The sequence below is a fragment of the Gastrolobium bilobum genome, unplaced genomic scaffold (assembly GCF_033153095.1).
Source record: "Gastrolobium bilobum isolate Gb01-03AN ecotype WA unplaced genomic scaffold, APGP_CSIRO_Gbil_v1 utg14577, whole genome shotgun sequence".
NCBI lineage: Eukaryota > Viridiplantae > Streptophyta > Magnoliopsida > Fabales > Fabaceae > Gastrolobium > Gastrolobium bilobum.
This window is the reverse complement of record NW_026896114.1, coordinates 177,422-194,860: the sequence shown is the minus strand read 5'-3', so window position 1 is coordinate 194,860 and position 17,439 is coordinate 177,422.

Sequence of the window (17,439 nt, the reverse complement as noted above, 5' to 3'; positions counted from 1 at the left end):
ATTTCTTAAGAAACCCATCATAAGAGATTTGAATTTTATCCATTACAAACAAAAACAAATCAATTTCCTTAAAGAAGAAATTTCTTTTAAGAATATTGAAAATAAGTTAAAGCAGCCTGAAGTTCAACAAAAGATCAAAGTTTTGCTTGAACAAATCCAAAATACAATCTGTTCTGATCTTCCGAATGCTTTTTGGCAAAGGAAAAAACATATCGTAGATCTTCCCTATGAAAAGGATTTTAATGAAAGGCAAATCCCAACCAAAGCTCGTCCTATTCAAATGAGTGGTGAACTTCTTATCTTTTGTCAAAAAGAAATTGCTGATCTCATTGCTAAAGGTCTCTTCAGGAAAAGCAAGAGTCCTTGGTCTTGTTCTGCCTTCTATGTCAATAAGCAATCTGAAATTGAGCGTGGAACTCCACGGTTAGTTACCAATTACAAACCTCTTAATCAAGCTCTTCAATGGATTCGGTATCCGATTCCAAATAAGAAAGATCTTCTCAATCGTTTGTATTCAGCAAAAATCTTTTCTAAATTTGACATGAAATCTGGGTTTTGGCAAATCCAGCTCAATGACAATGAATGTTACAAGACAGCCTTTACTGTTCCATTTGGTCAATACGAATGGAAGGTAATGCTTTTTGGACTGAAGAATGCTCCCTCTGAATTTCAGAGAATCATGAATGATATCTTCAATCCATACTCAACTTTCACTATCGTCTACATTGATGATGTTCTTGTCTTTTCTCAATCTATTGATCAACATTTTAAACATCTTCATATTTTTGTAGATGTAATTAATAAAAGTGGTTTAGCTCTTTCTAAATCAAAGATCAATCTATTTCAAACAAAAATCAGGTTCCTCGGTCATACTATTTATCAAGGGACTATTACTCCAATTTGTAGAGCTATTGAATTTGCTGACAAATTTCCCAATCAAATTATTGATAAAACTCAATTACAAAGATTTCTTGGTTGTCTAAATTATGTAGCTGACTTCTTTCCTCAGCTTAATAATCTAATCAAGCCTCTCCATAATCGTCTTAAGAAAGACCCTCCTCCCTGGACTGATGTTCATACTGATGTAGTCAAACAGGTCAAAGCTAAGGTAAAGGAACTTCCTTGTCTTTATCTTCTCAATCCTCAGGCTTTCAAAATTGTTGAAACTGATGCCTCTGACATAGGTTATGGTGGCATTCTTAAACAGAGAGTCTCAGACAAAGAGCATATCATTGCATACACTTCAAAACATTGGAATTTAGCACAGCAAAAGTATTCCACTGTCAAAAAAGAAGTTTTAGCAATTGTGTTATGTATTTCAAAATTTCAATCTGATTTATTAAATCAAAAGTTTTTAATCCGTGTTGATTGCAAATCTGCAAAAGACATTTTACAAAAAGACGTAAAGAATCTAGCATCTAAACAAATTTTTGCTAGATGGCAAGCTATCTTAAGTGTTTTTTATTTTGAAATTGAATATCTCAAAGACACCTTAAACTCTCTCCCTGATTATCTCACTCGTGAATTTCTGCAGGGAAGATAAACAGTGTCCTGTCATGCCGAAATCGGTAAAATCAACCTCTTCTAAAGAGAGGAAAGGAAAGCTAATCCTGGCTGGGTTAGCTAAAAAATTAGAAAAAACTGGGTCTCCAGCCCAACAACAATCTGGGTCATCTACCCAACCCCAAACTGGGTCATCTACCCAAAGAGTTGAGGATACTTCCTCTTCTAAACAATCCAAAGCAGACTATGCAATGCCAATCCAAACGCTTCAAACCTTCCAAGACCAAGGTTTGACGCATCTACCAAAGAAAACCTGGGCTGAAATAGCTTCAGAAGATGAACAGGAAGAAAGTCTTTCTGTTTTGATTGATAACCTAAAAACCAAGCAGATCTCTAACCGTCCAAACAGGGCCCTAGAAATCCAACCCAAACCTATTTCTACCCAGAAACCAAAACCTCAAACACCATATGTCTCAAAGAACAAGTTTCTAGACGTAATCCAAATGGAACCATCCTACTGGGATAATAAACCAACCAAGGTTCCTGTGAAGATCTTCCCCAAAGACTTCAAAGGACGACAATTTCATTTCAAACCACAATCTCCAACTAAATCCCAAAATTTTTATGAGTTTATTCTACTTGATTCAAACTCTATTTCCATCAAACACTATTTATTACTCATTCAACCATCCAGATTCTCAAGGTAATCACCCCAGCAGAATATGGAAATCCAAATAAAATAACCAAATTTTCCCAGCCTTATGATCCAATTGGATATAATTATTGGGACTATGAATTAGCCTGGACCAATGTCTTCTTCATGCAAAATAAAGAAAACAAACATTCATGGTTAATTTACTTTAAGCAAAATATCCAATATAATTTCCTGCAATGGTTTAATAAATGGTGGGATTATTTTGGACCAATCCTTGATATCCTTCCTCCACAAGTCTTTGAAGGAATGACAATCTTTTCCAAAAAATTCGACAATCTAGCAGATCCCTTTCCAATAGATCTTCATTTTTTCTCAAAGTTCTCTCTGGCATGGATATTTTCATGGCAGTACAGTTACGGCGAGAAAACAGACATCAGACTACCATTACTCAAGAGACAAGCTTTTGTTAAATGGTGGATAGAATTTGATGCTTCAAGAGCTTACCCAGAAAATGTCAAGCTCTGGTTTAAAAAACATCCAAAAAACATCAAGCCAGCTGATCCAGAAACCTCCCTTTTCTTGAATCAAAAGGCTCAGATCACAGCAGCATTAGCAGCATTAGCAGCATCAACCAGCAAAGGAAATTTTGCAAGGTATTCTTCAATTACTCCAAGAAGAAGCTGAGAGTTCTAAACAGAAGACAGGTTCTTCATCTCCTTCTATCTCTTCTTCAACAGAAGACTTCTACCAAAATGAGGATGATTGTTTTGGAATCAACTTAGCAGAAGACTGTTGAAGAAAACCACTGTAGTGACGCTGATGGCAAAATGACATGAGCATGATGTCAGCATAAGGTGACGCATACAGTGACGTAATCAAAGTGTCGGCAGAAACTGTAGCATCACGAGTCAGTTACTGTCCACTTAACCTACACTGTTCAAACAGTACCGGTCATGTAACTTGTACTGTAGCAATAGTGATTTTTCAATCTATTTAAAGGGTTGCTTCAGTATGTTGAAGGCATCCTTTTCATTAGCTGAGTTTAGGGAGATAGTCTAGAGAGAGAGACTGCGAGGTACTTCTGAGTTTTCTCTTCTTCTCTGTTTTCTCTTTAATCTTTTAATCTGTAACTGTAATCTCAATCTTTATGTTTTGAATAAAAGTTTTATTTCATATCTGCTTATGTAATGAACTCTTCTCTTCTCTATCCTTCCACCCAAGTTTGACTTCGGCCTACCGTATACAGCTTGGGTTCTCACCTTAAATTTATTTTATGTTTTAATTTCTGCATTTTAATTTCAGTCATTTATTTCATATAGTAGTCCGTCTACTTTCCTGCTTTCCATTTCTGCTCTAGTTTACTTCATTTCCCTCCTCACACTTCCGGAACCCACTGGTGGTATATATATATATATATATATATATATATATATATATATATATATAGGTAGGATCATTTGACACCAGTGTCAAATTTGAAGTTTGACACCTCATCTGAGAGCCGTTAGATAAAAAAAGATCAATGGTGTCACATGCTTACAAATCAGAATCGTTGATCCTTTTTGATATAATAGCTCTCATATGAGGTACCAAGTTTTAAATTTGACATTGATGTCAAATGCCTACCTCATATATATATATATATATATATATATATATATATATATATATAATTTCATGTTGTTGGAGATAGGTATCTCCTATCACAAATACATGATATAGTGGGACCCACCACCCATTAAAAAAAAAGAGAAAGTGATAATATATATTTTTTATGTGAGAAGAGCATGAGATAGTTATTTTATGTAAAATAAAAGAATAATTTCCTATATATATATATATATATATATATATATATATATATATATATATATGAGGTAGGATTCTTTGACACCTCATCTTATAGCCGTTAGATCAAAAAAGATCAATGGAGTCATATGCTTACAAATCAGAGTCGTTGATCTTTTTTGATCTAACGGCTATAAGATGACATCAGTGTCAAATAATCCTACCTATATATATATATATATATATATATATATATATATATATATATATATATATATATATTGGTGAATGTACTTTGTTATTGTCTCTCTTTTTGTCTGATGTGATAAACCTGTATGAAAATCAATTATCATGCATTTAATGTAGGGTTTAAATTATTTCCTTTTATAGAAGACAACTATCTCATGTTAGTGAGACATAAAAAGTTGTGTCATTCTTTTTTTATTTTTAAAAAATGGTAGGATCCACATAACTTGTTTCTATGCATGAGGTAAGTTATGTTCTATTGAAGGAGATTAATAAATCCCTTTAATGTAATGCACTCTTAATTTTCCCTTTCAAATCCCAATAAATACCCTAATAAGTGCAATGCACACTCAATTTTCACATTCAAATTATAGTAAAACACCTTCAACAAATACATTTAATAATAATGCATTCTTATATATAAATCATGAATTAATATAAATATCAAATTTATTAAATGTTATAAAATCCATATAAGTACGTCTTATGTCATTAAATATATGCTATCAAATCATCACCAAATGCAGTCCAAGGGCGTTATCCACAACATATTGGTTGTTATCCATATTCCTAATTCTTTAGTGTCCGATTCCATGTATATCATTCATACATAGTATGATCAATAACATGTACAGTAAATTCAAGGCTGTTCTTACATTGCTATTAAGTCGTATGCACAACGCCTTCAAAATAAGTACACATCCTCAAGAAAAAGTTATTTACATGGGTTTTTCAAAATACATATGATGACGCTGAAAATATAAAAGAGCAAGGGCTGTTCACATCATTTAATTTAAAATCTTAACATGTCATCTCTAATCATATCAATATATTAAGGTATCAAAATCAGCCATTACAATTTCCAGCAAAAGAAACAGCCTCAAATTCATTTCCTTCTTACTTTCCATCTTCTACGGCCTACCCTTTATCCACCTCAACTCCTGCAATGCAGCCCCAATAAGAAAGGTGAGATTTTTTAATCTCAGTAAACTAGAAAATCCTTAAATTAACCCCTTCCACCCATTCGGTTTCTTGCCTCCAACAAGGTTAGTACAACATATATAATAGAAATTCACAGAGGCAATCATAACAAGTGGAAATCTCTGATATAAGTCAGGTCCATTCCAATGATAAAAACATACAATATGTCATCGATTTTAAGAGAAGATTCATTATTATGTTAATATAAAGAAAAGAAAAAAAAAACACACACACATATAACGTGTGTTTCTGCATACCTCTTGGCAGTGGTGGTGCAACTGCGAGAAAGCATCATCAGTGCCTGTGCTGCTGCCAACTCTTCCTCAGTGCAATCAAGGTTGTAATCTCCATAGCTAAAGGGAGAGATGGTAGTTCTATTGATGATCACAGATACTCTCAACATTGTGATGTATATTTAAATAAATTAACCTATTTTTGTTAAAGCATAAAATGACAAGAAAGCCTTAAATCTTGGATTTAATAATCATGATTTTTATTTTCTCTATCTCTAGACTCTCTCTAAAACCCTTAAACAAAATTCTCTCTCTAAAACCCTAAGCTTACTTTTCATTTCGACAAGATTTAATCCTGATACTACACTCTTTCTCACTCTTTTTTTTTTCTGTTCATTTCGTTAATTTTTATTCAGGATTAGAAGAGTTTCAATAGATATAAGATCAGAAAATATAAGAAGCTCTATAAATTTTCTGCTGTGGAAAAAAATTACTTCATCAAGAGAGAAAAAAAAAAGATTTTCTGGATTATACATATGTTAAAAAATATGTAACATAAATGAAAATATAAAATGAAAGAAAAAAGTAAAGTAAATTTATTTTATCTTTTTGTGAAATTAAAAGAGGAACCACTTAATTTTAATGATCCTGATCCACCAAAATTATTTTTTCTCAAGGATTGGTACTAGAAACCACCATTCTGCTACCGTCAACTTTTCGTATATATATCTTACGTCATATATTTCTTTTATTTAATTTTTCTTAAAAATTGATTTTCTTAAAAAATAATTATAATACTATTTTTTTTTTTTACATCTAGGAATCATGTTTATAGTGTTTATATGTTTGGCATATAAAATTTAAAAAATTAAGTCTAATTGTTATAGTTGATTGTTGAATATTTAAATACAAGCAACATACATCTTTAGGGGGCGTTTGGTAGAAGAGAAATTTTTATTTATCCAGGAATTATGATTTCTTGGAATGTGGTGGAAAAATGAGTTATCCAGAAATGTGACAAAAAGTTGTTTGGTAGGCAAAAATTTTACTGGGATTATTAGATAATTTTACTGAGTTCAAACATAGTAAAATATGAATGGAAATATTTACTGAAATTACAATGATACCCTCTTTGAATAATCAACTTTTTAACGTTTATTTGGCATGAAGTCTTTCTCCCTCTCTGTGAAATCGATTTTCATTTTTCATTCTTCTGTGGGTGTGATGTTATTTGGCTAAGGGGATTACTACCCTCATACATTGTTCTTCGTAGTTGTTTGGTTTTTTCTTCTTCTTGGTTTTGTTGTTGGTTCTTGTTTCACCTGAGATAATCTCGCAAAATCACTTTTGAACTTCGATCAGCCTTCTTGTTTTTTCTTTGCTTTATTTTTCGTCATCCAGTTTCAGAAGCACACACTGCAACATTTGCACCTCCAACTGCAGTTGTCCTATTTTTTCCGTCATACGAATTTCCTCTCATTGCCACAATGCTTCTCTCTCTTGTTCCACCTGGGTTATTTTCGTCTATTGCTTTGTGTTTCTTTCTCTATTTCCTCATAAAACATAGAATTCCAATGAAAGTGTGGTATTTTGAGGTTGGCATTTTCATCCACTTTTGCACATAACAAGGAAATCCGGAAAAGTACGTTTCTCAGGCAAATTTTCAATTTTCCCCTACCAAACATTGCAATCTAAGAATTCCAATATCAGAATCCTAGGCATTTCAAAATTTGCCTCCTACCAAACAGCACCTTAATGTATTTATTTTTTATTTTTTTGTTTATTCTAATAGTCACCCTACTTATGGCGCTATCGGTAATGCTTGTACCTGTAAAAGTGATTGCTTTCAGATTTGGGATACAGCTGTATTTAGACACGGGTCACTTCTCAGCTGCTTCCATTTACACAAGTCATACCACTCTTCTTTTATCCTTTTAAATTCTTGTTTTTATTTTAATTCGAAAATAATTTAAAAATATAACCATAAGCTAATTTTTACATATTATTTTGTATATGATGGTATACTTAAATAAAATTTCAATAACATATAATTTTGCGGTCAGTCGCTGCTGTGTATATAATTGATTTTCCCATGAATAATTATAATCTGCATATATTTTTTTGTAGGTATTAAAATCTTATATTAAACATGAAGTCTTATTGTATAAAAGGAGAACTGATTATTTGACAATCATCAGGACCAAGGTATTATCCTTCTAGCTTATAATTAAATAAATAAATAATGGGTATTTCAGGGAATATGAAAGAAAATTCAAGAATAAAACACCAAATCAGTTTACTTATCAGAGCTGTTTCTGTTATCTCAAAATGGAAAGCCTATTTTGTTTTTGCTAAATAATTTTTTTATATTGTAGAAAAATAATTATTTTATGTTGTAGAAATAAGATTACAAGTAAAATTTATGAATAAGAGGAGAGAGAAAAAAAAAAGTAAGATCCATCTATCTTTTGTATTTGTGAAAAATTTAGATATTTAAAAATGAAATAAAATATAATCCTTTATTTTTTTAGCCTTTTCCTAATTCTCTTTCTTCCATTTGCAACAAAACATTATGATGACTCTTATCTAGAAATGAATTCAAAACAAAAACGTGCAAGAAGAAACGTAGGCCTTCACCTACACATGCAGCCACAAAAGAAATTGCTTGGCAGCACATATTTCAATAATAATTGCACATCCTTACCAATCCAAGAATATGTTAGTGCAGTTTCAATGTCAGAACCTGTAGCAGTCAAGAGCCCTTAGTACCCAAAAAAAATCACCCTTTCTCAATGTATTTATTTTCTATCATTTTTCTGTTTTTTACTACCTAATACATTTTATTCTACACATAAGTGTATGTTTATATATCTCTCTTAGTTTCCTATTTAATAAAGATTTAGTATATTATTGTACACATAAGATATAAGTCATTATTGAATTGTCCAAAAGGGTCAGTGTAGGATTGAAAATTCACATTTAATATCCTATTGTATAATTTATTTTCTAATCAATAATATAATTTTTGTAATATATTTCTGGATTGCTACTTTTTGGCTACTGATTTATTTAGATCTTAAGTTAGCAGAATATGATTGTGTTGATGTGTTAGGACATTTGTGGGGAATAGGTGGTTTTGATATTAAGGATGCAGCTCTTGTTCTTTGAGTGGAGAACAAGGTAGATATTTCACCAAGCACTCAAAGTAGATTCCTGTGAGAAGAGGTTACTGTTGGGTTTCCTCCTTCAATGCTAAGCCCAAGCCCATTGAGGGGTTTCTTAAAAACTCTAAACTCTAGATCTCACCTCCTCTATATATTCATTAGTTGTGGGTGGAGGCTAGGTTAAGAAAGAGATTAGAAATTTAAGAGAAAATTGTTTGAGCAAAGCTTTATGCTTTGTATTTGAGAGATCTCTAGAGAAAGTTTGAGTAAAACATCTCTAAAGGAGTTTGATTATCACCATTGTTGGAGAGGTTATGTTAACCACCACATTGGTGAATCTTGATTCTTTGTAACTATTATTTTCATAGTGAATTTTTTATCTTGACTAGGTCCCGTGAATTTTTACTTGTTCATTGGAGAAGGTTTTCCCACGTTAAAATCTGTTTGTGTTCTCTTTCTCTCTCTCTTGTTTGTGTTTTTGATTTTCCACTGCGCTGCCCGACCTGGTGAAGTCAGGCCGAGGTATTGCCAAGATCCGAGATCGAGGATCTTGTTGATTGACTTCCGCAAAAATCTGCTTAGCTGAGCTTGAGGGAATCAAGTTCCCAACAGTGGTATCAAAGCCCGAGTTCGACGGGTTCTGAGGGAAACGAGATGGAGACCAGTGGCATAACCCATGATGGAGATATGTTCAAGCTGACCGCAGACAATTTCACCTATTGGAGACCGATGATGGAAGATCATCTCTACTGTAAAGATTTACATGAGCCCATTATCCTTGATGAGAGACCAACTGGCAAGACCGATAAGGAGTGGGAGATTCAGAGTCATAAGGCGATAACTACAATCAGGAAATATATTGACAAAATCCTTTTTGAGCACGTGTCTGAGTTCATGAACGCGTACGAGTTGTGGACGAAGTTGGAGTCCATGATTTAGAAGAAGACTCCTAGGAACAAAGCACACCTGGTTCGCCGACTTGTGAAGCTGGAATAGAAGGACGGCATGAGCATGATTGAACACCTCAACACCTACAAAGGTATTGTGAATTAGCTGTCAAAGGCTGAGATGAAAATTGATGACGAGATGCAGGCCTTGCTGCTGTTGAGGTCGCTGCCAGAAAGCTGGGATACTCTGGTGGAGACATTGAAAAATTCGACTCCAGATGGAAGATTGAAGATGGATTTTGTGACAGACAGCCTCCTGGGAATAGAAGCCAGGAGAAGAGAACGAGGTATTTCAAGTACGTCTGAGGCCAACGTTGCTGAGAACAAAGGAAAATCCGATTTTCGGGATAAAAGCAAAAGTCGTCGGGGTCGAGGTCGTGATAGGCGAGAAAAGTCCAGAGGTCAGTCAAAGCCAAGATATGAGTTGAAGTGCTTTTACTGTAGAAAGACAGGTCATAAGAAGCTATACTGCTGGACCCTGCAGAATGACGAGAAGAACGGCTCTGTGAAGCCGGATCAGATTATTCTTAAGAAGAGGGAAGACAAGAGCACCATTGCTGTGGCTGTCAACTCAGATGCCGAGATATTCCTCCTTGGTGAGGATAATTATTTGAATGTTGTATATGATGACTGCACCTGGATTGTTGACTCTGGTGCCTCCTTCCACGTTACTCCACACAAAGGTTTTTTCTCCTCTTATCGAGAAGGTGATTTTGGAGTCGTGAAGATGGAAAATCAGGTGACCAGCAAGATTGTTGGTTTCAGTGATGTAACTCTGACCACAGATGTCGGATGCCGACTTGTGTTGAAGAATGTGAGGCATGTACTTGACATGCGTTTGAACCTAATCTCGGTAGGCAAACTTGACGATACCGAATTAGTGAACTACTTCGGTAGTGTTAGATGGAAACTGGCCAAGGAAAACTTGGTCGTCGTCCAAGGTAAGAAGGAAGGCTCCTTGTACATGATGCAAGGAAATATCAATGGCGGAGAAGCCAATTCTGTCCGAGATGAACCTAGCTTGGAGCTATGGCACAAGCACCTCGGCCACATGAGTGAGAAAGGGCTCCAGATCCTGAACAAGAAAGGATTACTGACCGGCCAAGCATTGGAGAGTTGAACGCACTGCCTAGCTGAAAAGCAGCATCGGGTTTCTTTCGTGAAACCGGATCAACCCAAACGACGCAGGTATATTCTTGACCTCGTCCGTACAGATGTTTCCTCCAAGTCAGAGAGATCTCTAGGAGGAGCTCAGTATTTTGTTTCATTTATTGATGACCATTCTCGCAAAGTGTGGGTATATTTGTTGAAGTCTAAAGACCAGGTACTCCAATCCTTTAAAGAATTCCATGCAATGGTTGAAAGGGAGACTGGCAAGAAATTGAAGGTGGTCCGATCTGACAATGATGGTCAGTTCTACGACCCATTTGATGCATACTGTAGAGCGGCCGGGATCCGACTTGAGAAAACGCCCCTAAGACTCCACAGTTGAATGGACTTGCTGAGAGGATGAACAGGACTATTGAAGAGAAGGTCTGAAGCATGTTATCCAATGCTGGATTTCCGAAATCATTCTGGGGAGAAGCCGTCAGAACTGCTGTTGACTTTATCAATATCTCACTATCACGGCCACTTGAAGGAGGAATTCCAGAAGAAGTCTGGACAGGTTGGAAAGCGACCTATAATCAATTGAAGGTGTTTGGATGCCGAGCTTTCGTGCATATCCCTAAGGATGAAAGGGAAAAACTCAATGCAAAGACAAAAGAATGCATCTATCTTTGTTCGCCGAGTTGTGAGTTCGGGTTCCGACTTCGGGATCCAATTAATAAGAAGATAGTGAGAAGCCAAGATGTGATCTGTCATGAAGATGAGACCATTCATGACATCTCGAAGCCCAAAGTCCGAGTTACTGTCAGACGTGAAGAACCCAGCCTTTCTGTTGAGTTGAAGCAAGGGGAGAAAATCAAGAAAATGAAGAAAATGATGACCATCTACAAGCTGATGATGAGGTCCGAGTTGATGATGAGATCCGGGATAAGAATGATGAACCGGATTCTCAAGTTGAACAACAGCCGAGATATCCAACACGAGAAAGAAGACCCTCTACAAGATACTCATATGATGAATACACTGTTGTTGCTGAAGACGGTGAGCCTCAGAGTTATGATGAGGTTGTGACGAGCTCAGAGAAAGAAGAATGGCAAAAGACAATGCAAGACGAGATGAAGTCTCTGCATAAGAATTAGACTTATGAGCTGACCGAGTTTCCTAAAGCAAGTCGAGTTCTGAAAAATAAATGGGTCTACAAGATTAAGAATGAAGAGAACGGGTAGAAGCCGAGATACAAAGCCCAGATTGGAGTGAAAGGCTGCAATCAAAAGAAAGGAGTAGACTTTGAGGAGATTTTTTCTCCTGTGGGGAAAATGACCTCGGTCCGAACTGTGTTAGCCATGGCGGCTTCGATGGACCTCGAGGTAGAACAAATGGACGTAAAGATGACATTTCTTCACGGTGATTTAGAAGAAGAGATATATATGGAGCAACCTGAGGGGTTTCAAGCTCCATACCAAGAAGACTTGGTATGTCGGTTGAAGAAGAGTCTCTATGGCTTGAAGCAAGCACCTCGACAGTGATACAAGAAATTTGAATCATTCATGACTAATCACAAGTTTGAGAAGACAGAAGCTGACCACTGCGTATTTGTGAAGAGGTATAAGGCCGGAGATTTTTTGATTTTGTTGTTATATGTTGACGACATCCTTATTGTAGGAAAAGACAAATCGAGGATAATCGCCCTGAAAAAGGCATTGAGCTTGTCCTTCGCAATGAAGGACCTCGGCCCTGCAAAGCATATTCTCGGAATCACGATTATCCAAGACAGACAAAAGAAGCTATTGTGGCTGAGTCAAGAGAAGTATATTAAGAAAATTCTAAAGAGATTCAGCATAGACAAAGCCAAAACAATGAGGACCTCCTTTGCCGGACACATAAAGCTGAACCAGAAGCAATGCCCGAGATCTGATGAAGACAAAGATGAGATGCTGAAGATCCCGTACCAATCCGCTGTCGGAAGCTTGATGTACGGAATGGTTTGCACTAGACCCGACTTGGCGTATGCTGTTGGAATGGTAAGCCAGTATCTGTCAAACCCTAGCAAAGAGAACTAAGTGGATCTTCAAGTACCTCTGAGGTACGACCAATTTATGCCTCTGATTTGGAGAAGGCAAAGTCGAGTTGTAAGGCTACTCGGATTCTGATTTAGGGGAAGATTCCGACTCGAGGAAATCGACGACAGGATACATGATAAGATTTGCCGGAGGAGCTGTATCTTGGCAATCAGGACTTCAAAAATGTGTTGCACTATCGAGAACTGAGGCTGAGTACATTGTCGCAACTGAGGCAAACAAAGAGATGTTGTGGATGAAGAAGTTTCTCATAGAACTCGGCCATGATCAAGACAAGTACGAGCTGGGTTGTGACGATCAAAGCGCAATCCATCTTGCGAAGATTTCGACCTATCACTCCCGCACAAAGCATATTGATGTGAGGTATCACTGGATCCGGGATGTGGTGGAAGGTGGAGAGCTCGAACTCGTCAAAGTGCACACTGACCAAAATTGGTCCGACATAATGACAAAGTCGGTTCAAATAAGAAAATTTGAAGACTGCTGTGCAGGAGCCGGGTTGATGCTGAAGCCGACGCATTAAAGTCGGAGGGGGAGATTTGTTGGGCTTCCTCCTTCAATGCTAAGCCCAATCCCTTTGAGGGGTTTCCTAAAAACCCTAAACCCTAGATCTCACCTCCTCTATATATTCATTAGTTGTGGGTGGAGGCTAGGTTAAGAAAGAGATTAGAAATTTGAGAGAAAATTGTTTGAGCAAAGCTTTATGCTTTGTATTTGAGAGATCTCAAGAGAGAGTTTGAGTGAAACATCTCTAGGGGAGTTTGACTATCACCATTGTTGGAGAAGTTATGTTAACCACCACATTGGTGAATCTTGATTCTTTGTAACCACTATTTTCATAGTGGATTTTTGATCTGGACTAGGTCTCGTGGATTTTTACTTCTTCATTGGAGAAGGTTTTTCCATGTTAAAATATGTTTGTGTTCTCTTTCTCTGTCTCCTGTTTGTGTTTTTGATTTTTTGCTACGTTGCCCGACCTAGTGAAGTTCAGGCCGATGTATTGCCGAGATCCGAGATTGAGGATCTTGTTGATTGACTTTCGCAAAAGGCTGCTTAGCCGAGCTTTAGGGAACCGAGATCCCAATAGTTACGTCCTCAAATAAATAGGATTTTTTGAATTTAAAAAACGGTGAAGAAGGGAAATTTCTTTCTTTTTTGATAAAGAAGACAATTAAAGATATTCTTTGTGTTCTTCACTAGTTGACTTTGTCTCCTGTGATTGCTTGGTAAGGAGAGAAAGTAAGATATTGGAGCATACAGACATAACACTCAAGGCCCCATAAAAAGTTACATCATTCCAAAGGGTCGGTTACTTTTATTTATTAAGGCGTGTTAATTTTCTTAACTAAGGGTATAAAAATAGGTGATTGTTTCATCAACAGGATGGTTTTTTTAAAAAATATATTCAAAATTGAAAACAACATTCATTACTCACTATCCACCCCATCATCACTAGACTAACCCTGTTGGCTTAGTAGAATGATGTTCTAAATCTGATGCATGTTAGATATCACCTAATCAAGGATTAAGAATTTCTTCTCTGAAAGTGCGGACATAGTGGACATTGATCATTATACCACAGTTTTAATAAAATATACCTAAATGTCATGGATCAATAACATTTTTTTAAAATGTCACGTCACTATACTCATTACAACACACAACGAGTATGGTTTAGTTTGGCCACGTGACACGTCCATTAAAGTCATAATACTCGCTACACAGTGTAACGACTATAGCAATCAAAGTAGCGGGTTTTCTTCTAAAAAAGTTGAACAGGTGGTGGTCACAGAACTAAACTCGCTTTACTGTGTAGCGAGTAAACTACAGTTGGCAGAGTTATACTTGTTGTCAAGTACTTTTCTGAATCAGTGTATGGTTATGCAAGTGTGCATGTAGTAGATTTTAAACACTCGCTTTATTGTGTAGCGAGTAAAGTACAGTTGGCAGAGTTATACTTGTTGTCAGGTACTTTTCCAACTCAGTGTATGGTTATGCAAGCGTGCATGCAGTAGATTTTAAAAACAAGAAATAAACTGTACTTGACAGCAAGTGTAACTCTACCATTCTTAACTCTGGTATCAAAGACTTTTGTCTAAATACCATAAGTTTTGCTGAGTTTTTGTTAAAATTGCAAACTTTCCTATGCACCGTTTCTAAAAATAGGTGTCATTGTATTGTAGTTGTCCTTGTACTAGGTGTCATTGTATTATTCTATTGTTGTCCTTGTAATACTCTTCTACCGCTTAGACTTGGGTGTACAGCCATGTGGCTTAATTGTTGTCCTTGTAATCGGTTAATAATGAGTTGTACTAATAGATGTCATGAAATGGATGGATGAAGACAAAAAATGAAGAGGTGGAGCGGTTGAGCATTTGGTGTTGAAGCTATACAAATAACTATGCATATTATGTAGTTGAAAAAAAGAGCGTGTGAAAGTGTGCATAGTGTCGTAGCACTAATAAGAGAGAATCTTTTCAAAAAGATGAGTCTGAAAAGAAATTCTGAGTTGTAAGGATATTTTAATAATAAAGTTGTTATTTTGTCTTTTGTGGTACTTTGTTTATTATATTTCTAATAAGTGGTATCAGAGCCACATTCGATCAAAGATGGCAGAGACGATTCAACCCCAAATTCTAAAATTGACAAAGTCAAATTATGGAAACTGGAGCACTCACATGAAGACGCTCCTAGGTTCATAAGATGTCTGGGAACTCGTTGGAGCCGGATACTCGGAGCCCGTAGATGAAGTAGCTGAAATAGCCATGGCAGATGCGCAGATAAGGACGCTCAGAGAAACATGGAAGAAGGATAAGAAGGCTTTATTTTTAATTTTTCAAGGTGTTGATGAATAACACTTTGAAAAAATTTCAGATACAAAGTCATCCAAAGAAGCATGGGAGATCTTGCAGAAATCCTACCAAGGAGCTGACAAAGCCAAAAAGGTGTGGCTCCAGTCACTCAGAGCTGAATTTGAAAATTTGAAGATGTAAGGTGGAGAATTAGTGATAGAATTTGCCACATGGGTGCAAAAGGTGGCCAAGGAGATGAAAAGAAAAAGGAGAAGCCTTAGATGATGTTAGATCATATAGAAGGTCTTTCGGTCTTTAACAAGAAAGTTTGATTATAGCGTCACTGCCATCGAAGAAGCTAAGCATTTGACGGTGATGTCTATTGATGAGCTTGTGGGCTCTCTTCAAGCTCACGAGCAAAGAATGAATTTGAGCGAGGGCTCTAGCAATTTGGAGCAGGCTATGCAAAGCAAGTTGTCTCTTGATGGAAACTAAGCACGCAACAACTTTATACATGGCAGGGGAAATCATGGTGGATATAGAGTAGGCTACAACTCCCGAGGTGGATTCAACACTCGAGGTGGTCGTGACAGACATGGTAGATATGACTAAACAAATAGAAGATTTCAAACTGATGCAACAGCATATGGACGTGATCAAGGAGTTTATAATCATGGCTAAGGTCATGGTTACGTGGCCTGAGGAGGAGGAAGATTTCAATAAAGAGGTGATAAATCTCACTTGTAGTATTATAATTGTAACAGGTATGGTCATCTCAACTATGAATGTAGAGATGCTGCTAAAATTACAGCGATAAGTCATTACACAACAAATGAAGATAAAGCTGATGAACTGGTTGCCATGTTATTCACTTATAAAGGCGATGAAGATAGTAGCAAGGACATCCGGTACCTTGATACTAGAGCTAGTAATCATATGTGTGGCAAAAAGGAGTTATTCACGGAGCTAAATGAAGAAATTCAAGGAGAAGTCACTTTTGGAGATCTTTCAAAAGTTCTAGTCAAAGGAAAGGGAAAGATTATGATTTTTACAAAGAATGGAGGTAAGGCATATATCTCAGATGTCTGTTATATTCCATCTTTTGAAAAATAATCTCCCCAGTATTGACCAGCTTTTGGAGAAGGAGTATGATATACATTTGAAAAATAACTCTCTTGTCATAAGAAATCAAAAAGGTGAGTTAATTGCAAAAGTTGATATGGCAAGAAATCACCTTTTCAAGCTGAAAATCCAGACAGAAGCAATAAGGTGCATGAAGTCCATCACAAAAAATAGTCTGTGGTTGTGGCATCTCAAATTTGGTTATCTTGGGTTTATTGGCCTGAAGTTGTTGTCCAAAGCAAAGATGTTGAGTGGATTGCCATAGATAGATCAACCAGATTAGCTGTGTGAAAGTTGTATGAGAGGAAAACAACACAAACAAAGCTTTAAAGTTGGCAAATAATGGAGAGCCATAAAAACATTGCAGCTGGTTCATTCAGATATTACTAGCCTATTTGACATTCAATCACTTGGAAGTAACAGGTATTATATCACCTTTATTGATGATTTTATCAGGAAAACATGGGTATATTTTCTCAAAGAAAAATCAGAAGCAATTGATAAATTAAAAGAATTCAAAGCAATGGCAAAAAAGCAAAGTGGTCAAAATCTGAAGACGCTCAGAACAGATAAAGGAGGTGACTAAACTTCCAAGTTGTTTGATGAATTTTGCAGACAACATGGAATAGTTTACCAGTTAACAGCTGCCTACATTCCACAACAAAATGGCGTTGCAAAAAGAAAGAATCGCACAATTCTTGATATGGCGAGAAGCATGCTCAAAGAAAAACAACTGCCAAAACCATTTTGGGCAGAAGCTATTCAATGTGCTACCTATTTACTAAACTGGTGTCCAACAAAGAGCTTGCAGTTCAAAACTCCA